Source organism: Phaseolus vulgaris, chromosome 1 (genome assembly GCF_051622355.1).
Source record: "Phaseolus vulgaris cultivar YP4 chromosome 1, ASM5162235v1, whole genome shotgun sequence".
NCBI classification, from domain to species: Eukaryota; Viridiplantae; Streptophyta; class Magnoliopsida; order Fabales; family Fabaceae; genus Phaseolus; species Phaseolus vulgaris.
Genome location: NC_143498.1, coordinates 21,565,654 through 21,577,339, shown reverse-complemented (window position 1 = coordinate 21,577,339; position 11,686 = coordinate 21,565,654).

Below are 11,686 nucleotides of genomic sequence, written 5' to 3'. Positions count from 1 at the left end.
CTTTCTTTCTTTATAATTCTTGAAATCATTATAACAAACTCGCAACAAACTTTATTATTTTGTTTTCTATTTAGTGAACCTTATACTTGATAATTCAACTATTCCTTGTGGGTTCGATATTTGTCCATAGGAACAAATTATTACTTCTGACACGGTACACTTATCGTAAAATAGTCATTAGAAGACAACTATATAACTTTGAACAAGTTTAAGTGTCTCAAAATTTGGACAACATTTCATTACTTAAATCAAAGTTCAAAAACATGTACAAGATGTTGATCAAGGATGATCTTGAGCTTTGATGTTTCCAAATCCATGGAGTTTGATGGAAGGCTGGAGTTGCTGCTTGTGTGGGTAGGTTCTGGGTAGATTAAAGTGTAATTCACTCCTTGTTTGAATCTAGAACTGATTTGAATCAAAACCTTTTTGAAAAATAGTGTTTTCCAAAAAAGTGGAAAAACAACCTGTTGTTTTGTCGTTTCAATCGGTTGTTTGACACTTCGTGGTTTTTGAAAAGGGTTTGAAGTTGTTTGACTTGGTTGACTTTGTTGTCAAACCAATTCAATCGGTTCTTTCGAGAATTCAACTGATTGTTCTTTTGAAAATCCATAACAGAATTTCGTTATGCTTTGTAAATTAGCTTTTAATGTTTTCTAACTATTTTGGCTCCTGCTTTAAATGTGTTTAACAAACCTTTGGAGTATATAAAGTTTGCTTTACGCTCCTAAGAAAAGAGAAACAAATTAGACTTTTTTGAGTTTGAGAAAACAGATTTGAGTTTTCAAGATTTGCATCAAGCTTTTGGATTTTCACAAGGGAGTGGAATAGGATTGTTGTAATCTTTTCTTTTTGGATATTGATCAGGTGTAATCCTTTCTCTATCTCTTGTATTTATGGAATTGTTGTGAGTGCAGAATCAGAGGGTGTTTTGATTTCTATGGTGTTGTATGCCAAAGGAAGTGTGTGGCTTGAGGTGTTGAAGGTCACTTCTTTGGTGTGTGGTGTTGTAATATGGTTTTTTGATTGCATAGTAGATACAAGTGGTTTTCAAGATTTGCATCAAGGTTTTGGATTTTCACAAAGGAGTGGAATAGGATTGCTGTAATATTTTCTTTTTGGATATTGATTAGGTGTAATCCTTTCTCTATCTCTTGTATTTTTTGGAATTGTTGTGTAAGTGCAGAATCAGAGGGTGTTTTGATTTGTGTGGTAGTGTGTGGCTTGAGATGTTCAAGGTCACTTCTTTGGTGTGTGGTGTTGTAATTTGGTTTTTTAATTGCATAGTAGATACCTAGTGGTTTCTGGGACTGGATGTACTCTTGGGATAAAAGTGAACCAGTATAAATTTCTTGTGTGCTTTTCTCTTGCCCTGAACTCATTTTCATTATGCTTTTAAGTTGTTTTAAGATCTGCTGATAAAAACAACCGATTGAATTGCAGAAACAACCAGTTGTTTTTCTGAATATCAACTTCAACAATTTTGTGTGTTTAATTCCTTGATTCCTTTCTCTGTAATTCTGCTTTGGCTTTCATTATATCTTCAAAGTTTGCAAAAATCTTTCATAAACAATTCACCCCTCCTTCTTGTTTAAGGCCATATATTCTAACAATTGGCATCAAGAGCTAAGTTCTTGAAAGTCATTCAAGTTTTTCAATCCTATATCTTTTTCTTATGGCTGAAAAATTACCTTTTGGGGAGGGTGCCTCAATAAACAGGCCACCTTTGTTTTGTGGTTTGAATTACCAGTTTTGGGAGGTACGAATGAAAATCTTTGTTGAATCACTAGATAGAGGAATTGGGATGCAATTGAACATGACCCTTTTATTCCTAAGTTTAAAAAGGATGGTGTTTTTATTGAAAAACCATGGTCCCAATGGAATGATGCTGAAAATAAAAAGGCCAAGTTTGATTGCATTGGTAAGAATATCATGACCTCTGCCTTAAACTCTGATGGGTTTTTTTGGGTCTCACAATGAGGATCTGCTAAGGAGATTTGGGATACTCTAGATGTAACTCATGAGATGTTCAGGATGCTTAAAGGAGAAACAATTGCAAATGTGAAAAAGAGATTCATTCACATTGTCAATCACCTAATGAATCTTGGAAAAGTCCTTGACAAAGAAGAGTTGAACATCAAGATCCTCAAGTGTCTTGATAGATCTTGGCAACCTAAAGTCACAACTATCTCAAAATCTAAAGACTTGGCATCTTTGACTACAGCCTCCTTGTTTGGAAAGCTTAGGAAGCATGAGTTGGAGATGAACAAGCTCAATGTGTTTTTAGAAAATCAGGTTTAGGATTTAATCCATAGATTAAGAAAAGTGGGATTTCAACATCTTTTTCAACTGTGCCAGAAAAACAATCGATTGAAAAATTGAAACAATCGATTGTTACATGTTTTTGTTGCATGAAAAGGGGCCACTCTGTTAGATTCTGTAAAATTAGGAAATTTTTTGTTCCTAAAGGTGTTATGAGATAAGTTCCCAATAATTCTGAGGTTCCTAGTGATAAAGTTAATGCCATAGGACCCACATTTGTAAGGGGACCAAATCTTGTTGCTTGATTTGATGGTTTTGCAAGATTTTTAAGAGATCAAGGATTCTTGAGTCAAAAGATCAAGCTTATGAAGGGAAAAGATTCTATCTGAACTCCCAATTACAGATCTGTACCAGACTCAGTCTTCTTAGAAGTCAAGAGAATTTTCTTGATCATGAACTATGACTCATTGAGAGAACCACTTTGTTAAAAGGATAAGACTTGATTTTTTTTTTCTTTTCTATTTTAAGTTTTCTTTAAATCTGGAGTATGAAAAATCTTAATTGATGTATTTATTCTATATCTATGTAATGGTGTATGTGAAAGTTTTATTCTGATTCATCTCTGCCTGTCATTATTGTTATGTGAAATGCTTTAACTGTTGTCACAGAAAAACAACTGATAGTTTTCACGAAACAACTGATTGTTTCCCCTCTGACAGCACTGCATTAAATTGATTTAATTTCTCTATACATTCTGTTTGTTGCAGATTCACTCCTCGAGTAGTTATGGTCAAAGTGCATTTATCATGGGTCTATTTTCGTTCAGAAAGGGTGTTACATTAGTCATAAATGGAATATATTCCATAATTTCTTGGAAAATTAATAGCCTTTTATGACTAGTCAAAGTCCACATGTGCTTTCCATGTGAAAACTACCACTGAGTGACGTGCCACTATGAAGTCTTGGACTAGAATCTCTTTCTTGAAGACTAAAACCCACTAAAAGCCAAGGATTGGAATTGCTTTCTGTGCATATATAAACTCCTATGTAGTTGTTTCTCTTCACAAAAACAACCCATTGTCACATCTCTTGTTGTTCCTTCTACCTCCATGTATTCCACATCCCCTTCATCAAAGAGGATTAAAACTAGGGCAGTTAGAAGAGGAGGACGTCTTGAAGCGTGGTTCTCGAGTGAAGATGAAAAGATTGAGAAATATCTATATGAGACAAATAGGAAAGCTATAAATAATCCAAAGCTCATCTCTTTCAACTAGTTGAGGGATAAAAAGTTGGTTAAGGTGAGGAGTCTTCTCAAAGAGTAGTTGCTAAAGAGGTTCTTAGAAATGTCAGGAAACATGTATCTTGATATTGTGAGGGTTTTTTACATCAACCTTCAATTTGTTGGTAATAATCTTGTATCTCATGTAAAAGGAGTTGACATGGAAATTACACATGATGTTTGGTCTACCATTACGGGATTAAAGTATGCAGGACTGTGAATTAACAAAGGAAATATTGATGTGGTGGAAGAATTTAACAAAATTCAGTTTTATAAAAATTGCTTGATGAATCCTCAAGCAAAGGTAAGAAACTTTTCAGTGGGTGGACTAAAGCTAAATGAAAGGCTAATTTCCTTCATTGTGACTTGGATGCTCACACCTAGGGGGAGTAATCACTCTGTGCTTACCGAGGAGAACCTTGTCTACATATATTGTATCATGAACAAGGTCAAAATCAATTGGATCCACATCTTCAAGGAGCACATGCAGAAATCCATGAGGTTAAGTGATTACCACTATCCATATGTTATCTTGATTTCTAAATTTCTGAATGATTTTGAAGTGGATCTTGAGGAAGAACAAACTGAAGTGGTGAAATCATCACACAAAGTGAACAATGGTTCACTTAGTAAGATGAGATTCACCAAAATTAGTGGAAGATGGATAAGCAAGGATGGAGACCAAGGTGGTTCCTCAAGTGGTGTGCAAGCTGAACAAGAAGAGGAAGAACAAGCTGCTGCTACTGAAGGTGCTGGAATCGATGCTCAAGAGAATGAACCTGCTATTGATTTTGGTGTTGGACCAAGTGTTGGGAACATAGGATATCGCATAACATCAATGTCTCCTTTTGAAAGGTTTATGGTTAACAGGATGCACAGATTTCCAGAGAACCAAAGGAATCTCCATGAATTTTGTGCTACCAATTTTTAAAACTTTGATGACAGATTCCAGAGCAAGGATGCACGTTTTCAGAACGTGGATGAGCAGATAGAAGTTGTGCAAAACCAATTATTTGAGCTGCAGTATGGAAAGGAAGACTAAAGATGTGTTATGTTTTTCTTGCTTTAAATTTCTGGACAATTTCTTTCTTGATTTTGTTTTACCCTTTCTTCATTCTATTTGTGAAGACAAATATGGGGAGAAGGTGTTGGTTTATGTGTTGTGTAACCTGCTGCAAAACTTTGATCTTGAATGGTTTATATTCTCTTGTTCAACATGTTAAATTTGTTGTTGCACACACTATTTTAATTGGTTTTTCTACAAAAATTGATTATGCAGAAAACTGGTTTGTGTGCCTTCATAACCTGTTGTTATATATTCTTTGTGTTTGCATAGATTATGTTTTGCAGGTGCTAATTCAGATTCTAACAGTTCAACACAAGCAACCAGGGATTTGTCTTCATCAAATAGGGGGAGATTGTTGATCAAGGATGATCTTGAGCTTTGATGTTTCCAAATCCATGGTGTTTGATGGAAGGCTAGAGTTGCTGCTTGTGTGGGTGGGTTATGGGTAGATTAAAGTGTAATCCACTCCTTGTTTGAATCTAGAACTGATTTGAATCAAAACCTTTTTGAAAAAAGAGTGTTTTCCAAACAAGTGGGAAAACAACCAGTTGTTTTGTCATATCAATAGGTTGTTTGACACTTAGTGGTTTTTGAAAAGGGTTTGAAGCTGTCAAACCAATTCAATCGACTGTTTCGAGAATTCAACAAATTATTTTTTTGAAAATCCATAACAGAATTTTGTTATGCTTTGTAAATCAGCTTTTGATGTTTTATAACCGTTTTAGCTCCTGCTTTAAATGTTTTAACAAACTTTTGGAGTATATAAAGTTTGTTCTATGCTCCTAAAGAAAAGAGAAACATTTTAGACTTTTTGAGTTTGAGAAAACAGATTTGAGTTTCCAAGATTTGCATCAAGCTTTTGGATTTTCATGAAGGAGTGGAATAAGATTGTTGTAATCTTTTCTTTTTGGATATTGGTCAGATGAAATCCTTTCTTTATCTCTTGTATTTCTGGAATTGTTGTGTAAGTGCAGAATCAAAGGGTGTTTTGATTTCTGTGGTGTTGTGTGCCAAAAGAAGTGTGTAGCTTGAGGTGTTCAAGGTCACTTCTTGGGTGTGTGGTGTTGTAATCTGGTTTTTATTGCATAGTAGATACCCAGTGGTTTCTGGGGACTAGATGTAGCTCTTGGGATAAAAGTGAACCAGTATAAATTGCTTGTGTGCTTTTCTCTTGCCCTGAACTCATTTACATTCTGCTTTTAAGTTGTTTTAAGCTTTGTTGATAAAAACAACCGATTGAATCGCAGAAACAACCAGTTGTTTTTCTTAATATCAACTTAAACGGTTTTGTGTGTTTAATTCCGTTATTCCTTTCTCTCTAATTCTGCTTTGGCTTTCAATATACCTTCAAAGTTTACGAAAATATTTCATAAACAATTCACCCCCCTCTTGTTTAATGCCGTATATTCTAACACAAGAAACTCCTATTTGAAGGAGAAAGTCTCTCACTCAAAACCAAATGCAAGTGTGACAAGTTGATGTGATCCAAAAATACATAAAGATGACCAAGGATGCTACACTTGAAAGGTCATCTCAACAAGCAAATAAAGACCTCATTAATAGGAGAAATGGACAAAGCCCAAAGCATTTGAAGTTCTTCTTATTAGTCTTCTCAAAAGATGAGGTCCAAGCCCAATTAATATCTTTTGTAATATTTTTTAGAATAGTTTCAAGATAGAACATTAAAAGGGAAGTAGTAGGAAAAGTCACTTTTCTAGAATAAGGTAGTGATTTGAAAAGGGGAGACATTTTACTTGTCTTTTCATATGCCTTGCCTTTTCATTTACAAATGACTTTTCATGTATTTTTACCTTTTCATGACCGGTCCTCTAAGCCTATATAAAGAGGAGTCTTGCTTTTTGTAAACATAAGTTGAATATTGAAATTGAAAGTGAAGTTACTCTTTTGAATTTGAGTGGTTTCTTTGTTAGACTAGCTATCCTTCTCTTTTTCTTCTCTTGTGGGTCTTGGGAATCCTCAAGTGGTGACACTCTCACTCATCTTGGAGCCTTCCACCATCCAAGTGGCGTGATCATTCCCATTGTCTTCAAGCACATAAGTTTCTTCAACTCTTCATCTTCTTCTTCCATACCCATTCTATATCAAAAACTCTAAAACATGTTTTGTTTCTTGTTCTTGATTTTCAATCGGTCAAATGTTTCTATTAAATGTTTCTAATCAATAGTTTGTCATTGGTTCTTGTTTTAAATTGTTGGAATTACTTGTTGATGTTCTATTTGGTTCATGTTCTTGAAATGGGTTTCCCATGGGTTTCTTGATTTGTGTTCTTGAAATGTGTTTCTTGATTTGTGTTCTTGAATTGATTGTAGAATCTTGATCCAATTCTTGAAAGTGTCATATGATGTTTCATCTCCTAATCAACTCACGTCATGTGGTATCATGAGCCATGGGTTTGTTCTTTTTTTGAGTTGATTTGACACTTTTAATTCAAGCAATTTATTTTCCAGCACCTTATTTTGTGCATAATTTTGTTTTTAGGTTCCTTTTTTTGTGTGTTGTTCTGTTTTTACTGTATTTGAGTCTTTCTTGTTGTTTTTAATTGGTACAAATTAATTGTGTTTGAGTCATTTTTATTTTTCAATCCACATAAGTTTTGTCAAGTCATGTTTCTCCCAAAATGTCATCAATTCTATGTAGTAATCTTCTTGATAATTTTGGTTGATTGATTTTATTTGAGTTCAGTTTTATATTTCTGTTTTTGATCCTTTGGTGCATTTTTCTTTTTAGATTTGAGTTCATACTTGTTTGTAGATCCATACAAGTTCATAAACATCATTTCTATTGTGTCTCTTGAAGTTCTCAATGTTGTTTTTAATTCCATAATAGATTTCCTTTGTTTTTTCCCGAATCTGTTTTTTAGTAGTACTATTTTCCAGAATAAATTCCAGTAGTACTGTTTTTTAGTTTTCTTCATCCAATTCTAGTACTATTCTCTAGGTTCCCTTTGTGTACTATCTTTTATTGAGTGCCTTATTTTCTTAATTGTCTTTTTCATTCAATATTCTTTTCCAAGTTTTGTCATATCTTTTACTTCCACTTTGGTTTAGCTATTTCTTGTTTACACCTTTTCTTGTTTGTCTTTTCTTCTTCCTTAAAGTTTTGTGGTGATTTAGCTTTGAGCAAGTGTGGTTTGCTTTGGCATCTTTCACTTGAGATTTACCCAATCCACAAGGAGACTTGGTTAAGGAAAGAATTTGTTTTCTTGAGTAATTCTTCCCTTTTCTTTCATTTAGGCCGTGGGCAATTTTTTATGTTTTTTGCTATATACCTTGTTTTTCTAATTGTTTGTTCATTGTATTTTGTGTTTGTTTGATAATATGGATCATATTTCTAGTGGAGAATCCTCTAAACAACATTCTCCTCAAAAAGCTTTCTGATGTGATTCCAATAGCACAATATGAATGATTCTTGACATTCTTAGGAATCAACTTGAGTTGGATATGAGGTAGGCACTTTTTTATAGAATTGGATCAAGGTTCTATGTTCAAGAACTCACCAACCCAAACTCACATGGAAGATCCATGTATTGTCAAATTGAATAAAAAACAGCAACTAGAAATGAAGAAGAAGCAAAGAGGATCGGCAAAAGCAAAAGGAACCGAAGCAAAACAGCAAAGGAACTAAAAATACCGAACTGAAAATGCAAGAACACAAGCTAAGACATGAACATAAAAGGAGAAGGAAGGAAGGAGAAGAGAAAGCTCATGCAGATGGAGGAATTGGTTGGATGATCACGCCACTTAGAGGATGGAGACTCCAAGATGAGTGTGTTATGCCGCCACTTGAGGTAACCAAGAACTCTCAAGATAAGACTAAGTGAGGAAGGCACAAAGCTCTCCAATTCTCTCTCAAATTGAGTAGAGTTTCACTAATACAAATTACCAATCTGAATTGTACAAGCTAAGCACCTTTATTTATAGCCTAGAGGTGCTGAAATGCAAAGCTAATTAAATTCAAAATTCCCCCCAAAAAGTGGCGCCAATCCTAGAGCATGAGGAAGGTGTGACTTCCTCTCTTAGTTTGGCACCTCCCTATTACATCTACACCTCTCTACTAACGCACACCCCCCTAAGTTTCCTAAACTATAAAGACCTAAAGATGCTTTTACAAAAGAGGTTTCTTATGTTTCCCTCTAAGCACCTTCAAACAAAGAAATTACAAAAAGAGAAAACAAACGTCCATTAGCTCCTAAAGCCTTGAACATGCTCCTTGTAAGCCTTTGAGGTGGGGTATTATCTCCATGAGTGTCCTCCATTTGAGCCTTAACCTCTTCTTGCTCTTGATGATTGGCCTCCATGTCCACTTGAGCTTGATCTCCATCACTTTCCTAATTGGAGAATTGAAGGAAGCTAAGAGGACAATTGCCCAAAAGGAGGAAGCAATGAGACAAATGGAAGAAAGACTTCAAATATTAGAAATGATGAATGAAATGTCTCCAAGACAAAGAAGGCATCATCATAGATATGATTCAAGGAGTTCTCACAATTATGGTGGTTATGATGAGGAAGTCGAATGGAGGAGGCACCAACATTATGAAGATAAGCGCCAAAATGTGGCAAAGCCTTAAAATTACCTAGTTTTAATGGAGATGGTGATCCTAATGTGTATTTGGGATGGGAGGCTAAATGTGAACAAATTTTTAATGTACATGAGGTCCAAGATGACCAAAAGGTAAAGTTAGCCTCCCTAGAATTTTTAGACTATGCCATGCAATGGTGTTATAAACTTGCAATGGACATTGGGCTAAACAAAAGACCACCCGTGGTTTCTAAGGATGATTTAAAAGAATGCATGCGCGCTAGATTTGTGCCTCCACATTATAGGAAAGACCTTTTGTTGAAACTCCAAAGGTTTCATCAAGGCACGCTAAGTGTAGATGCTTATTTCAAGGAACTTGAAACGCTTTTAACTAATATAAACATCCATGAAAGTGAGGAGTCCAAAATGGCTCGCTTTGTAAGTGGTCTTAAAAGGGAAATCCAAGATGTGGTAGAATTGCATGAATATTCTTCTTTAGAAAATTTGGTTCACCTTGCCATCAAGGTAGAATCCCAACTTTTAAAGAAAAAATCTTTTAAAAATTCTCATAATGATGGCTTTTACCACACATCTTGGACAAATAAACAAAAATTTAATTAAACTTTTCCCTCTAATTTTAAAAAGGAGTTCACTTACAAACCAAAAGATTCAAAACCCTCACCTTCAACTCCTATATCACCTACCAAGACCTCAAGTAAAAAATGTTTTAAATGTTTAGGTTTTGGTCATACAGCCGCAAATTGTCCAACAAAGAGAACCATGATGGTTAAGGAGGGTCAAGTAGTTAGTGATAACTCATCTAGATCTAACTCCCCTTCCCCATCAAAAACTCTTAGTGAATATGAGTGTGAAATACCTTGTGAAGGTTACTTATTTATGATAAGGCGAATGTTGGGAACAATTCCAAAACCTTTGGATGATACCCAAAGAGAAAATATTTTCCACACCCGATGTTTTATCACCAACAAGTTATGTTCCTTGATTATTGATGGGGGTAGTTGTACTAATGTGGCTAGTACAAGAGTTGTGGAGAAGTTAGCCTTACCCAGTATCTCTCATATCAAGCCCTATAAATTACAATGGCTTAGTACTGAAGGTGAAATCATGGTTAACAAACAAGTCCTCGTAAACTTTCCAATAGGAAAGTATAAAGCTGAGGTTTTATGTGATGTTGTGCCCATGGAAGCAACTCATGTTCTTTTAGGAAGGCCTTGGCAATATGATAGACATGTTTTACATGATGACATATCCAATACAATGTCTTTTTCCTTCCAAGGGCGCAAGGTTACCTTAAAACCCCTCTCTCCCCAAGAGGTTCATGAGGACCAAATAAAAATGAAAACTAAAAGAGAAAATGAGAAAGCAAAGGAAGTAAGTGCTAATCCGAGTCACAATACCTTACCAATTAAATCAATCATGTTGACTCGTGCTATGCCTCAACTTGAACCTCCAAGGTATTCTTCTTCTTTGTCTTTTTCATTACCCAAGGTTCCTACTTCAACACCATCTTGGTTAAAGAATGTTAGGGATGATTTTTACATACCTTATAATGGTTTACACCATTTAAGAGGATTTTTTCCAAAGAATATCACAATTTCCAAACAATATTTTACAACATGGTCTGTTTATAGGACATCTTTTTCTGAACTCCCAACGTTTCAAAATACTAAGTTAAGTTTCCCTATCTCTTCTTGCATTCTCTTATCTAATTGCAATCAGACTTTCTCTTATGCAAGAGTACTAAATTCGTGGTCGAATTTTCTCCAACTTGGAGAGCATGATGTGATAAAAATATATAAAGATGACCAAGGATGCTACACTTGAAGGGTCATCTCAACAAACAAATAAAGACCTCATTAATAGGAGAAATGGACAAAGCCCAAAACATTTGAAGTTCTTCTTATTAGTCTTCTCAAAAGATGAGGTCCAAGCCCAATTAATATCTTTTTTAATATTTTTTAGAATAGTTTCAAGAAAGAACATTAAAAGGAAAGTAGTAGGAAAAGTCACTTTTCTAGAATAAGGAAGTGATTTGAAAAGAGGCGGTATTTTACTTGTCTTTTCATATGCCTTGCCTTTTCATTTAAAATGACTCTTCATGTATTTTTACCTTTTCATGACCGGTCCTCTATGCCTATATAAAGAGGAGCCTTGCTTTTGTAAACATAAGTTGAAAATTGAAATTGAAAGTGAAGTTACTCTCTTGAATTTGAGTGGTTTCTTTGTGAGACTTGCTCTCCTTCTCTTTGTCTTATCTTGTGGGTCTTGGGAATCCTCAAGTGGCGGCACTCTCACTCATGTTGGAGCCTTCCACCATCCAAGTGGCATGATCACTCCCATTGTCTTCAACCACATAAGTTTCTTCAACCCTTCATTTTCTTCTTCCATACCCATTCTATATCAAGAACTCTAAAACATGTTTTGTTTCTTGTTCTTGATTTTCAATCGGTCAAATGTTGCTATTGAATGTTTTTAATCAATAGTTTGTCATTGGTTCTTGTTTTAATTGGTTGGAATTACTT